The sequence below is a fragment of the Rhinopithecus bieti genome, unplaced genomic scaffold (genome assembly GCF_001698545.2).
Source record: "Rhinopithecus bieti isolate Rb0 unplaced genomic scaffold, ASM169854v2 scaffold_6380, whole genome shotgun sequence".
Lineage (NCBI taxonomy): Eukaryota > Metazoa > Chordata > Mammalia > Primates > Cercopithecidae > Rhinopithecus > Rhinopithecus bieti.
This window is the reverse complement of record NW_016806642.1, coordinates 790416-806712: the sequence shown is the minus strand read 5'-3', so window position 1 is coordinate 806712 and position 16297 is coordinate 790416. Positions and strand designations below refer to the sequence as shown.

Sequence of the window (16297 nt, the reverse complement as noted above, 5' to 3'; positions counted from 1 at the left end):
GGCGTGGGCTGGGCTGGGCTGGGCTGGCCTGGGACCGCCTGGGTGAGATAGGCTCGGGTTTCCCTGGCGCTGCTTCTCGCTCCTGCGGTCTACGGCGAGGCGGAGTCCTGTTTTCGTACTCAGAAGGGATGAGCTGTTTAGTTCCAAACGAAATCATTTGGAGTCCAGCCTTTGGTTTAAGGAAATTTGAAAAGACAAGAAAATACGGTTTTTCTGCCTGGCCCTACAGGATCTTCAGCAGTTAGCTTAGAAAGCAAAGCAGCCCGATGGATATATGTCGCAGTTTTTCTCTCTCTCTCTGCTCTCTATCCTCTCTCTCAGCAGGGGCCATGATTCTCTGAAGTGCTAAAATGCAGGTTCACAACCCCCTAATTGTGCAGTAAAATGGATCATTCAGAACCCCCCTGATTGGGTAATAAAATGGATCATAGGTAGACTTTCTTAAGTACATACAATGTGGGGCTTGGGAAAGGTTGTGTATAACTTACCAAATTGCTTCCCTTAAAATCTGCCACTGTATAAGAATCCTGGTTATGTTTGGATCATGATTATACACTTAAAATTTCACTGGGATCTTAGAAAATAAATCTTCAATAGAAGTCAGTTTTCAAATGACAAAAACTACATTCCGAAAGTTGAAGAGACTTAGTCTTAGGTCTCCTTGGCAAAGCACAGACTTCATGATTTTAATAAATACCCTGTCACCAGTCTGAAACTATTTGATGCTAAGAATCCCCTAGTACAGTGGGAGATTGCCTGAGTGATTTGAAGCTGTGGAAGAATTCACTTGGAAATCAAATAGCAGTTTAAGAGGATAGGATGCAGTAAAAAGAAGAGATAAAGGAAAATGTTCAGTGAGTGGTAGTGTAGGTCTGTGGAGTTTTCCTTAATTTGGGTTATTTAGGCAGAAACACATCTGTTTTCTACCAGAACCAGTGGGTAGGAATTTTCAAAACACACTTGGTAACCAGGAACAATCTACTCAATTTTCCACTTATGTTAAGGAAAAGTAAAATGATTGATGTTACAAAATAACGTTAACCGTTTCTTACCTGGCTTTATGATACATTGTCCCAGGATTTCCCTTTTTCTTTTCTTTTTCCTTTCAGAAGGAAATGGAGATGAGACTGTGGAAGCCAAAATTTATTTTTGCCCAGTTCCCCAAGTTGAAAATCATCTCACATACAGCCTTTGATATAAGTAACCACAGCTTAATAGTACCTTAATAATCCACTGTGGCTGTGGATTCACTCTGCACCATCCACTTTCACATTTATAGTGTCTTTAGATGATAAAATATTCAAAAGTTAGGTTTTTGTTAAATGTAGGTGGTCTGAGTTTCTTTAAGGTAACGTTGCATACCTCTGCTCTTAACAATTATTCATTGACTGCATAGTTTAAATCCTGGAAGTAATTTTATTTCCTCTCATTACCAATTCTGTGAGAGTCACTTTATCATCCTTTTCCTAATTCTACATCAGAATTTCTCAGAGTGGGTTACAAACTACATGTTTTAGGATTTCCTGCAATACCTGTTAAAATGCTGATTCCTGGGATTCCCCAAATCCTAATCAGGGGTGTGTGTGTGTGTGTGTGTGTGTGTGTGTGTGTGTGTGTGTCATGGGAGGGAAAGTAACAGGGTAAATGTGTAGGGTTGGAGGAGCCTGGATCTCTGAAGGCTATGCAGCTGAGATGCTGTAATGCCCATGAACTGCCTAGCTGTGGACTTACATATGAAAGAAATATGAGCCTCTGTTAATTTGCTCTTCTAGCTGAACCTAACCTAACCTAACCTATTCATTGTGATACAGTGAGTATCATGAAAGAAAATGAGCTCTCTTCTTCTGTCTGCCACCATGTGAGATATGCCTTTCACCTTCTGCCATGATTGTGAGGCATCTCCAGCCACACAGAACTTAATTCTGGTAGCTGGAGAGAGAATGGTGGATGGGAGGCAGGACTAGATGGCAGCTTCCACTTGGATGGAAAGAGCAGAGTGTGGAGGCTTGCATTGTGAACTTTTGCTCCAGAATGACTGCAGGAATAAATCAGGAAAGCTGAGAGAATTGATAGACCATCTGAAGGAAGCAGATTGCTCCTGCAGGACCCGGGAGACACCCCAAAAACTCTGCTGGCTGGTATCCATGACTGAGAGACCCAAAGACAGTTCACATCACACGATTCTGTGCAGACAACCCCCAGTACCAGCCCAGAGCCTGGTAGACTTGCTGACTGAATGGGGAAAAGTTGAAAGCATTCCTCTGAGAACTGGAACAAGACAAGGATGCCCACTCTCACCACTTCTCTTCAACATAGTACTGGAAGTCCTAGCCAGAGCAATCAGACAAGAGAAAGAAATAAAGGGCATCCAAATCGGCAAAGAGGAAGTCAAACTGCCACTTTTTGCTGATGATATGATTTTTTACCTAGAAAATCCTAAAGACTCTTCCAGAAAGCTCCTAGAACTGATAAAATAATTCACAAAGTCTCTGGATACAAAATTAATGTTCACAGATCAGTAGCTCTTCTATACACCAGCAGTGACCAAGCTGAGCATCAAATGAATAACTCCCCTTTTACAGTAGCTGCAAAAAATAAAAACAAACAACAACAACAACAACAAAAAACTTAGAAATATATCTCACCAAGGAGAAGAAAGACCTCTACAAGGAAAACTACAAAACACAGCTGAAAGAAATCATGGATGACACAAACAAATGGAAACACATTCCATGCTCATGGACGGGTAGAATCAATATTGTAAAAATGACCATACTGCCAAAAGCAATCTACAAATTCAACGTAATTCCCATAAAAATACCACCATTGTTCTTCACAGAACTAGAAAAAAGAATCCTAAAATTCGTATGGAACCAAAGAACATTCCACACAGCCAAAGCAAGACTAAGCAAAAAGAATAAATCTGAAAGCATCACGTTACCTGATTTCAAACTATACTGTAAAGCCATAGTCACCAAAACAACATGGTACTGGTATAAAAATGTCACAGAGACCAATGGAGCAGAATAGAGAACGCAAAAATAAGCCCAAATACAGCCAACTGATCTTTGACGAAGCAAACAAACACATAAAGTAGGGAAAGAACACCCTATTCAACAAATAGTACTGGGACAATTGGCAAGTCATATGTAGGAGAATAAAACTGGATCCTCATCTCTCACCTTATACAAAAACAACTCAATATGGATCAAGGACTTAAATCTAAGACCTGAAACTATAAACATTTTAAAAGATAACGTTGGAAAACCTTTCTATACATTAGCTTAGGCAAGGATTTCATGACAAAGAACCCAAAAGCAAATGCAATAAAAACAAAGATAAATAGCTGGCACTTAATTAAACTAAACAACTTTTGCACAGCAAAAGGAACAGTCAGCAGAGTAAATAGACAACCCACAGAGTAGGAGAAAATCTTCACAATTTATACATCTGACAAAGGACTAATATCCAGAATCTACAATGACTCAAACAAATTGGCAAGAAAAAAATAATCTCATCGAAAAATGGGCTAAGGACATGAATAGACAACTCTCAAAACAAGATATACAAATGGCCAACAAACATGAAAAAATGCTTGACATCACTAATGATCAGGGAAATGCAAATCAAAACCAAAATGTGATGTAACTTTACTCCTGCAAGAATGACCATAATAAAAAAATCAAAAAATAATACATGTTGGTGTGGATGCGATGAATAGGGAACACTTCTACACTGCTGGTGGGAAGGTAAACTAGTACAATCACTATGGAAAACAGTGTGGAGATTCCCTAAATAACTAAAATTAAAACTACCATTTGATTTTGTAATCCCACTACTGGATATATACTCAGAGGAAAACAAGTAATTATATGAAAAAGATACTTGCACTCGCATGTTTATAGCAGCACAACTTGAAATTGCAAAAATGTGGAATCAACCTAAATGCCCATCAGTCAACAAGTAGGTAAAGAAATTGTGGTATACATATATGATAGAATACTACTCAGCCATAAAAAGGAATGAATCAATGGCATTTGCAGCCACCTGGATGAAATCGGAGACTTATTCTAAGTGAAGTAACTCAGGAATGGAAAACCAAACATTGTATGTTCTCATTCATAAGTGGGAGCTAAGCTATGAGGATGCAAAGGCATAAAAATGACATGGTGGACTTTGGAGACTCAGGGGAGAGGGTGGGAAGGGGATGAGGGATAAAAGACTACAAATAGGATGCAGTGCACACTGTTTGGGTGATGAGTACACCAAAATCTCACAAATCACCACTAAAGAATTTACTCATGTACAAACACCACCTGTTCTCCAATAACCTATGGAAATAAAAAAATTTTTAAAAAGGAAAATGAATTGCATGTACCCTGTACTATATATAGTGAGACAAAATTTTTCCACCTAGACAGAAATTATCTATTCTAGTAGGCTTTCCTCATTCTGCCCATGGAGTTCATATGTTACCACTAGAAAATAAGTTCCATGGCCAAGACTTTATTCAGTTTGATTACTGCTCTATCTCCAGCTCCTAAATAGCACATAGTAGGAATGTAATAAATATTTGGTGAATGGATGAATTTTTTCTTATCATAAAAAGGAAAGTTTATATATAGACAATATAATCTAATTTTCTTTTCTTTCTAGGTAACCTTTAAAAAATATTCCTGAAAGTCTGTAAAATTTATTTATCCTTGAAGTTAGCCATTGCACCATGCTATGTCTAGTTATGAGTCTTATTTCATGAATTTTGTCTAATATTTGGTCTGGTCTGAAAATTTTTATTTTTTTCTTTTAAATTGCTCCTGCCTCTTGTCCCCCCGCTTCTGAAACTATTATTAATTATTTGATCTTCCGAATCGATCTTATTTTTCTGATATCCTTCCTTCTATAATTTTCCTTCTGTTATGTTTTTCTTCAAATTCTGAGATAATTCTTTCAGCTGAGCTTCTGTTTAATTTTCTTTTATGCCCAGTTTTTCATTCATCTCCAGGAAGACTTTTCTATTCTGTTGTTATTATTTATTTCTGTATTGCCTCCTCTTGATTTAGGCTTGAGAATACGAATTATGTATAAGACTTTAATTATTTTTCCCTTTTGTCTTAAACTAACTCATAGTAAAATGCTCAGAATGACCCTCTTCTTTGAACTGCTGATTATTTTATTGTCTGCATTGCTTTTAATTTAAATTTATGTATTCTTATAGAAGACTTTTTTAAAAAATTGAACATCAGTAACTGAGATAAGCCTCCGTGAAGATCAGTTATGTCCATGTAAGTATTTCCCAGATAATGACTTTTTATTTTTCAATCATCATTCCCCAAATCCTGCATCCTCAAGTATTCAGACAGCTGGTGTAGTTTAGGATTAGAAGTACAATTGACATGTATTGTCTTGTCTGGCAATCAGCTCTCATTTCTTTTGGGAAAAGTATACCTCCTCATTTGGAAAATAGCCTCATTTGGGAAAATACTTCTCTAGCTTTTTTTTTTTTTTTTTTTTTTTTTTTTTTTTTTTGAGACAGAGTCTTGCTCTGTCATTCAGGCTATAGTGCAGTGGTACGATCTTGGCTCACTACAACCTCCACTTCCCAGGTTCAAGTGATCTCCTGTTTCAGCCTCCTGAGTAGCTGGGACTACAGGTGTGTGGCACCACGCCTGGCTAATTTTTGTATTTTCAGTAGGGACGGGTTTCACCATGTTGGCCAGGCTGGTCTCAAACTCCTGACCTCAAGTAATCCTTCCACCTATGGCCTCCCAAAGTGCTGGGATTAAAGGTGTGAGCCACCGCGCCTGGCCCTCTCTAGCTCTAAAATGTATTCTGAGAGAATTTTCTTTCTTCTCTCAGGGATCTAGGAGTGAACACTTGCTCCAACTGAGTCACAGTGTTCTGCTCAACCCATTCCAATGAGGTTGTCACATGACCCAAGCTGATTCAATAAGATTTTTTAAAACTGGATTAAGAGGGAAAAGCCTTCTCTTTCTGGTGACTAAGATGAGAGGCTATGAGCCAGGAGCCAATGTGGTTATAGTTACACCCGAATGGAGACTCTCTAGTCCGGTGAAATGCACTGATGGCCAAAGAGAAGCAGAAAGGAGAGCTAGAGAGTGCTAATTTTAGTCTTTCTGTGGTTCGCTTAGAATCCTGAAATTGTATTAAATGAGACAATAACAGTTTTTTTTAAACAAGTCAGTTTAGATTTCTCTCATTTACCCTCCAAAGGTCCCCAGTAAAAGACATGTTTTCAAGAATGCTGATGACAATGACTTTTCTCAAGGGCACAGATGCCATTGAGCTCTTAGGTAAGATTCTATATCATTCCAGTACGTTACAACACTCTATATAGATGTCAGAGCAACCATATAATTGTATTTGGGAGATTTTTCAGGATTGCTGATATAGTTTGGATATTTGCCCTTGCCCAAATCTCATGTTTAATTGTAATTCCTAATGCTGGAGGTGGGTCCTAGTGGGATGTGTTTGGATCATGGGAGCAGATTCCTCATGAATGGATTAGGCCATCCCCTTGATCATAAGTGAGCTCTCTCTCTGAGTTCACAGGAGATCTCGTCATTTAAAAGTGCATGGAACTGCCCACTCTCTCTCACTTGCTCCTGCTCTGGCCATATGACATGCTTGCTCCCCCGTTAACCTTCCACCATGCTTGTAAACTTCCTGAGGCTTCATCAGAAGCCAAGCAGATACCCCGTGCTATGTTTCCTGTATCGCCTGCAAAATCGTGAGCCAATTTAAACTCTTTTCTTTATAAATTACTCAGTCTCAGGTATTTCTTTATAGTAATGCAAGAATGGCCTAATACAATTGCTCACAATAAAGTGCTCTCTTCCTGAGAAATGCAGATGTTTTACAGCTAAGTGTTCTTGAGACCTTTGAGTGTTTTTGAGGAGTTTTACCTTCAGAGACCACTGATATCCCACCTAGTACCAAGTAGATGAAAGTCCCTAAGTTCTCCAAAGATTCTGTTAAAGCCTATGGTATGAAACGGACCATCCACATCTACTGAGAAAAACTGGTAGGACAGTGACAGGTACTTGTAGTCATGTTGCCATATCCCATATAATTCTGTGCTGTATTTGTATGTAATAGGTTGATTTACAGGAAAAAAAACCATTTGGGTGTAAACCAAAAGGTAACTGAGACAGGTTTCAATCACTTTCAAAGTTTATTTTGCCAAAGTTGAGGACATGCCCAGGAGACAGGTCTGTACTTTCTCCATAGGTGATTTTGATGGTTTCAGGGGAAAAGCAGGCTGGAGGGGAAAGAGGGAGAGTGTGGTCACATTACTGAATTCATATGTTGCAAGAGAAAAGGAACAGGTATGGGAATAGTCAATTATGTATTCACCTCAGGCTCAGTATATTGGCACTTTACATAAGATAAGGTGAACATAGTAACTGCCTGTGAATTTTTTTTTTTTCTTTTTTTGAGACAAAGTCTCGCTCTTGTTACCCAGGCTGTAGTACAATGGCGTAATCTCAGTTCACTGCAACCTACACCTCCTGGATTCAAGCGATTCTTCTGCCTCAGCCTCCCGAGTGCTGGGATTACAGGTGCCTGCCATCACGCCCGGCTAATTTTTGTGTTTTTAGTGGAGACGGGGTTTCACCATATTGGCCAGGCTGGTCTCGAACTCTTGACTTCAGGTGATCCGACCGCCTCCGCTTCCCAAAGTGTTGGGATTACAGGCTTGAGCCACCGCACCCGGCCTCCTGTGAAGATTTTTAACCTTTTATCTGTAGATATTTGCTTAGAAACAAAAGGAAAGGCAGCTTCTTGCATGATTCAGCTTTCAGGTAATTTTTTTTCCTTTTGGCATAGTGAATTGGGCTCCCACTTTTTTTTAATTTTCTTTCGAATTTCTCTCCCCTTTTCTTTTTAAAATCTTCAGAGAAAATGTTTTAGAAGAAAATGAGTCTGTGGTCTTGAGTTTTGTCTCATCTCTCATGGGTAGGATGGTTTATTTCTAGAAAGGTCTCATGTTATTAGAAAAGCTCATTATTAATTGTGCAGTTTCACGTCCTACAAAGAAAAAAAATAAGGGGAGGAAGAGAGAAATAAAACTACAAATGAACAAAAAAAGGGAGAGCAATCCTGGAAAACCCATAAACGCTGTATTATTCTAAAGTCCATACATCAGTAGGAAGGTATGAAACGGTATATTATATATTTATATAATATATATATACACACACAATCTATATATACACATACCTATATGTAAGTGTGTGTGTTTGTACATATACATATGTTGCTGTTATATTCTTCTGAAGTTTAAGTTGTCTAGTTCCAGTTTTCTCAGTTTAACTTTTAGTGATTTCAAATCAGGAAAAATGATGAAAAAAGGAAAAGAAAGAAGGAAAAAATGTAAGACGTTATTCTGGGAACTTGTAGCCAGGAAAACTTTAGAATTCTGTCCAATTTATAGAAAATAATAAAATTAAAAAACATTAGGCAAGGCCAGAACCTAGTAACAGGTGTACTATAGTTTATTTTGAAACATGATTTTTCTTTTTCTAATTACCCAACTTTATTAGAGACAAAATCATAGTAGGACCAATTTATTGTGAAATTAGTTTTAGTTTTATACTTGACCTGATTATTTGAATAAAGTACAGCAAGAATAAATTATTTGCCACATAGGCTCTTTTTAAATTGGCTTTGATGGAAGTTTGTTCCATAAGGAATCTTAGATTTTTCAAAGCATTGAGCCCAGCCACAGATTTATCTGTGCTTTCAAATACTTATATGAGTTGGGTAAATTGCTCTCCTCTCAAGGTGACAAGATAACTTGGGATTCCTGAGGCTGTCGGAAAGTGACATTCTTTGCTTACCACAGGTCAGGAACCCTGTACAGGGACTGTGTAGACAAGGTATGAGGCCAGTTTTCTCAAAGGGCTTTTATTGACTTTATAAGTCACCTTTGATTATTTAAAGCAATCTCTTTATATTTGAAAATATGCCATTCCAGTCAAAGCCTTGGTAAGATAACCAGTGTCTTCAATTGGGTCCTGTGCTAAAGAAAACAGATTCTTATTGCACTTATGCAAATAACTATATTGCCATAAGTTAAGAATATTCACAAATAGTTTCCAAATTCTGGAGAAATCAGGTAGAGAGAAAGAAATATGCTCCAACTTTTTCTTACAGGAGTATACTTGACTCACTTGCTAAAAGCTGTAAATAGCTCAAAAGAAAACAAAAGTTTTCTTGACTCTGAAAACAAAATGAAAAGGATCAGCAACACTTTAAGCAAAAAAAAAAAAATCATTAAAAGATTATTTCAGCCNACAGGTTGGAAACCCTGTACAGGGACTATGCAGACAATGTATGAGGCCAGTTTTCCCAAGGGGCTTTTATTGGCTCTATAAGTCAAGTTTGATTCCTAAAAGGAAAGCATGCCATTCCAGTCAAAGCCTTGATAAATTAAGCAGCTTCTCCAATTGTGTCCTGTTACAAAAGAAAACAGATTATTATTGCACTTATGCAAATAACTATATTGCCATAAGTTAAGAATACTCACAAATAGTTTTCAAATTCTGGAGAAAACAGGTAGAGAGAAACAAATATGCTCCAAATTTTGTTCACAGGAGTATACTTTACTCAATTGTTACAAGCTGCATATAGCTCAAAAGAACAGTTTTCTTGACTCTGAAAAATAAAACAAAAAGGATCAGCAACATTTTAAGCAAAGTAAAAAATATTAATTTTTTATTAGTTTAGTCCATGCCAGGAATCCTTAGGAATATATTAGCTTTCTATGAGAGTCCTGGAAATTGTTTTTTCTGTTTTGTTTTTCTACTTCAATGGCCCAATTTTCAAAGTTATCAGAGAGTACAAGAGTCCTATAGCTGAATATAAACTGCCTTTTGAAGAGGATTAAAACAAGACAACAATTGTCTGTGGATGACAAAAGTCTTAGAACAGCCACAGTTAAAGATACAATTGGCAAGAAAATCTGGTCACCTCTGTGGTATACAGCAACTTAACATAACAATTGTAATTATTGCTGATAATATATACTGAGACATAGCAGAATGTAGAAATTTTATGATTTTATAATGCATATTAATAACATTTATATGATTATAGCTTAAAGAAAGAAAGTTAAACATAATTTTATATTTGACAGTGCTTCCTATATGATTTTAGTGTATCAAATAAGCTGAATATATATCTCTTTTGGTCTTTGGGGGACCTAATATCTCAAAGCGTTAATTAGGTCCAAAAAACATAATTTAAAATTTGATTATGGAAAGTTTGTCAAATATCAAAGTTTAAAACACTTCATATTACAAAATAGAATTTCAGGTCACTATAAGTCATTTATTTACCAAAAATCATAACTCAAAATTTTAAAAGGCAAAAAGCTTTTACTCATTGATAGAGGAGACTTAATTTCCCAAACAATAAGCCCTAACAAAGACAGCACGAGGCCAATTAAATCTGTCTCTCAAATCTTATAAACATCTATAAAATTTAAATAATCTTGACCATAAGATATAGCTTCCATTAAACATTTTCATAACCATTTATAAGTTTTTATAAAGGCAGGTTAATGCTCCAAGAAAACCTTGTTAATCTGACACAGAGACCCTGATGCTGGTCTTGCATCAGTTTGCCTTCAACATTAACATTTAATTTATAAAGAAACTGAATTAATTTTATCTCTCAAAATTGGCCCTTACAATTTCACTTGCCCACCTCTTCCACAATAGTCTCTAGGCCTAGAGGGGTGAAATACTTTTAATTCTTGGCCCTGTGTCTCATGAACACAGTTTGTTTTGATTATCATCTTCCCCCAAGTCTGAAGATGATGCTTTAACTACTGCCCTTGTTTAAGATTTAGCAGGACTTGATGTCCTTTTTAGACCCAAGAATCAAAGCCCTGTAACTTAACAGCATAAGGACTTTAAAAGAATTACAGAAATACTGCATGTTCTCCCTTGTAAGTGGCAGCTAAATGATGAGAACTCAGTGATATAAAGAAGGGAATAACAGACACTGGGGCCTACTTGAGGGTGAAGGGTGGGAGGAGGGAGAGGATTATGAAAAATAACTATTGGGTACAAGGCTTAGTACCCAGGTGATGAAATAAACTGTACAACAAACCTCTGTGACACAAATTTATACCAAAGTTGCACATGTACCCCTGAACCTAAAACAAAAGTTAAAAGTAAAAGAAATTACCACAGCCACCCCAAACTTCAGCAATCACAAATTTGATTAGTCAGCAGTCATCAACATCCAGGCAAGACACTCCACTGGCAAAAAGACTATGACTCACTGAAGGCTCAGATAATTGCTAGCATTTTTTAGTAATAAAGTATTTTAAATTAAGGTAAAAAATAAATGTAATACAGAAAGTTAAATGGATGTAATAAACTTAATTTTAAAAGTTTTTAAAAACCTCAGTTTTCCTAAGCAAATCAAAACTTAATAATAATTAAATAGTAATAATTTTGATAAAATGTAAAATCTGTTTGTTAGTCCAGGTACCAAAAGGTGAAAAAACAAAACAAAGAACCCCACCTCTGACAAAAAAAAAAAAAAACCTTCTGCAGTGTGATTCCTTTCCCCTATGGGAAGTCCGCTTAGATAACCTACAAATCGAAAACTAATGAAAATGGTATTTGAATTACTTAGACATAGAAAGAATGTATTCTGGGTCATAAGTGAAAATTTTTAGTTTAATAGAACAATTTAAAGCCAATGCACAGGATGTTATATTGGAAGAAAACATTTGCTTTAGACCTTTAAGATAAAACATTTTTAGCATCAGGCTACAACAATAGTTAGAACCTGAGGAAAATGTTATAGGAACTGATTAAAAAGTTGAAAGAGAGAGTTATCTCAGCCCTTCTCAAAAAGGAAAGAAAGCTCAAAACAGCAAGATGGAATACAAGTTGAACTTCTGGGTTAAAAATAAATTAAAATTTATTGTAATTATTTTTTGTTTCATTGTTTGACATAGGGTCTCACTCTGTTGCCCGGGCTGTAGTGCAGTGGTGCGATCATGGCTCACTGCAGCCTTGATCTCCTGGGCTCTAGAGATCCTCCCACCTCAGCCTTCAGAGTAGTTGGGACTGCAGGTGCATGCCACCATACTGGATAATTTTTTCTTTTTCTTTTTTGTAGAGATTGGGTTTCACTATGTTGCCCAGTCTGGTCTTGAACCCCTGGACTCAAGTGATCTCCCATCTTGGCCTCCCACAGTGCTGGGATTGCAGGTGTGAGCCACCACATCCGGCCCTCTTGTAATTTTATTAAGAGATAATACCTTAAGAAAATTTTGTAGTTCTAACCAATTATTTAGTGTATTAGTGTATTTTAAATATGAAAGCCCAATCTCTAGAAAGACCATTATAAATAATTTTCTTTTAATTATAGCCAACTTGATCACATAAAGTTTTTTTTCATGAAGCCTCTTTTTATAAATTTTATTGACTTACACAATCCATTTATGACATGCTAGAGTTTTTCATTTTATCCTCAACATCCTAGTCATTTTATTTTAGGACAAAAGTTTACCATACAGGATTTTTTTTCATATGAAATTATTCCCCTTCAGTTTTCTTACCCAAAGTTGCTCTTTATAAGTTTCTTTATATGTCTCTTATTTACTGGTACCTTTTGCCCTGTTTTATAAATAACATTTACATAACTTCGAATAAAACAAAAATCATTTTCCTTTAAGAACACTTTTTTTGAGAAAAATATTTTCTTATAATGTTTTAGATGGGAAATAGCCCAGACATTTAATTAATATCTATTACTTAGTTTAATATAACTTTAGATTCTAAATTATTTGACATGTTTACTTATAAGCATTTATTCCATTATATTACCTAACAGTTAATTTTTAAAATAGTTTACCTACATTACTTATGAAACTGTGACAGTCATTATTTAAAGATGGGAATAATTAAGCTTAAGAGAATAATTGATAATGTACAGAGAGATAATGCAAACTCTATGAGAAACTGAGAATAGAGTAGAAGTGGAGAGACTGGCCTTTAAAGGAGCAGGAAATACTTCCTTTTTTATATTAAGGAGACAGTGATAGGCCTTTTCTATTGTAATAGAAAGAGTATGGGAATGGAAAATGGGTCAGAAAAACTGTCTTGTGTCTCAACTCCTACCTCTATTATATAATTTATTGAAGAAACTACTCTTTGGCACAAAGTTTCAATTATTCATTCATTTGACAAGTATATTTTGAACTCCCCAAAGTAGAAGTTACTTTGGCAAAATAATATAATATTTTTCTCTAGGAAATTAAAACCTACTTCAGAAATGGTCATGCAAAGAAGCACTGAACTGCAGTTATTTAACTGTGATAATAGAGGTGTGTTCAAAGTGCTATGGAAACACAGTAAAAAGAAGGACCCATACCTTTTCAGGAGAGACTAGAAAGACTTCATGGAAATGTTTAATGACAACTAGAAGGAGAAGCAGAAATTTATATTTGGGCTGGTTAAGGTTAGCTGTGATAATAAAAATTGCAATGCAATGATGATAAATGATGAACCTAAGAAACCTCACTCACATATGGGACAACACAGAAAATTACTTTTCACTTTTCTCCCTTGGTTTATATGAATGCTTTCACATAATTGCACATTATTTTCTTAGAAGTAGAATTAATATTTTATTCTTATTCATAATCAGAAGGCAGCTGGATCTCCATAGTTCATACTTCCTGTAAATAAAACATTACAAGTTTTAAGGAGCTAATGGCTGGTTATGTTTTCAGAAAACATGATTAGGGTTGGGTGCAGTGGCTCACACCACAAAGTATTAAGACAAAATAATTCCAGCAATTTGGGAGGCCAAGGCAGACAGATTCCTTGAGCCCAGGAGTTTGAGACTAGTCTGGGCAACATGGAGAAACCCCATTGCTCCAAAAAATACAAAAAAGTAGCCAGGTGTGGTGGCACATGCCTGTAGTTCCAGTTACCTGGGAGGCTGAGGTGGGAGTATCACCTGAATCCAGGAGGTGGAGGCTGCAGTGAGCCATGGTTGCACCAGTGTACTTCAGCCTGGGTGAGAGTGAGACCCTGTATAAACAAAAAAGAAATAGAAAACATGACTAGGTTAATTTATTAATAGTGACTTCAAGCTTTTTCTTATTAGAAAATTTACACACTTTTTGTCCTTTAAAATAAAACTCAAAGGTTGGCATGCATTTAACTTCACACTCTGAAGCAACTTCCTGACAGTCTTCTATGTCTACTTCAAGCAACACCATCTTGGAATACTTTGCAGAGAGGGAATGAAAGTCTCAATTATTTTGTAAAGCTTGAACACATGGCTGAGAAATCAACTACTATAGGTTTATCTCCTGGGTTGTCCAAGGCCTACTGAAAAGCATACTTGTTCTCAATATGCTTCACCATTTTGGCTGTTGGGGTCTGACTAGCAACTGTAAGAATAGACAGAAATGAATCCAAAGCACCAGGCTGAGCTTTTTGCATATTAGATCTTTAGTGGACTGTCTTTGGAGTTCTCTGTAGTAGCACATCAATGTACTCACTTAAGCTTGACTACTTTTAACTGATACCCCATTTAGAAGTCTTCAGAGATAGGGAATTCAAACTGTTTTTAAAAGATGAATACCAATATCTTAGACTTTCCAAATGTAAATACTGCATTTTAGAGTTTATTCTCTGTGAAAAGACTGTTTAAGCATCCTGACTATATATCCATATATCTACTTCTATATATCATATATGTATATATTTGAAATTCAGGTTAAAATAATACTTAAGTGTGTATGAGGTATACTAGTTAATCAGAATTTTCTGTTTAATGAAAATACTATTGGTTTCAACATAATTGCTGAAAATCCTCCTAAAATAAATCACTTCCTTTGATGTCCTGTTAATGCTTAATATGTGTATTAAAAGTTATGTGAAAATGTTTTTAATTAAGCACTTCTTAATTTTGTTTTGCCTGGGTTTTACTATACTTGAATATTATTATTTTTAGCTTCCCTTGAATTTCTTCACTCTGAATAATTCTTATTTGTGTGTGTGTGTGTATTTAGTGCATGATAATAAAAGTAACGCCATTTTGTAAATTATATTCCACGGTTAATACAGAGTTTTAGTTTTTCCATTATAATCATTCACATGCAGTAGTTTCCTCTTATATCTTCCTTCATTCTGTCTGCTTTTTGCTTTTCTTTCTTTATCTTTTGTCTTTTCTGCAGAGAGATGAAAGTACGGGATGTAGCTGTAGGAAATTCTAGGCTTCATATCATATGTAACTTTATAGTCTTCTACTTTTCTTTGAACTCTAATGCCAACTTTTTATTCTCTTTTAACTTTGCTTAGTCAGAGCTTATCTGCAGGGAGATAAGCTATGAATTTCAGTTAATGAATTTCAGTTAATATACATGAAAATGTTATTTTAATATATTAAACTTTAATATTTAAATATATTAATAAATTAATAAATATTTTATTATTTAAATCAAGTCTGGATTTGCCTTGTTTAGTATTTTTTGTTTTTCAATAAAGTGTATTTATTAAAAATCAGTCTTTTGTCTTTTGTTATACATGTAAGCCAATTATATATGCTTTGTTTTATGTTAATGTACAAAGCAGAAAATATTGGCTGGACTAGCTTTGTACTATTAGTGGTGACATGGGGAATCCTGATAAACTCAGGGTATGAAAATGACTGGTAGAAGGAGATTTGTAGAGGAGGAGGTAGTTGTGATTTTGTGTTGAGGAAAGCTGCCGTGAAATCTGAAATGACCCTGTGTCTAGAAGAAAATTCATAGAACAGGAAATTTCTCTCCTGCTGTAGTGGACTTTGTGATTGATCACTCAGCTCCTTTCCCTTACATACCAGAATTTCTTAAGGTCTTTAATCCCTCTTACATACTTCTATGATTTAGGGAATAGTCATTGTGCCCATTATCTAAGGTAGGGCTACATTCTTAAGATAATAACGAACATTTAGTTCCCGGAATCAGTGTTGGTTGGACCTTAAGCCAGAGAGTATGTGAAATGTCATATTTAATGCAATTTTTCCAGCTCCCACAGGAAAAGTTTGGAAGTCAGGAAGCACACAGCTGAGTGCTGGCATACAAGGAATCTGGCAGATATTCTAATAAGGCGGATAAAAATATTATCTTAAGAAGTTGGATATTAAAGGTGGGATGGGAAAGTGTTTAGAATCCCAGTTAATACCTGGTAGAAAGTATCTGCATTTTTGTCCAACTGCAAGGATCATTAGTAAATGTGTTCATGAAACTTAT

At 35.8% G+C, this 16297-nt stretch overlaps 1 pseudogene; it reads right to left on the bottom strand.

Annotated features, from left to right (window-relative positions):
* Nucleotides 1-14119: 14119 nt before the first annotated feature.
* LOC108532944 (thioredoxin pseudogene) lies at nt 14120-14426 on the bottom strand (annotated as a pseudogene).
* Nucleotides 14427-16297: the final 1871 nt, after the last annotated feature.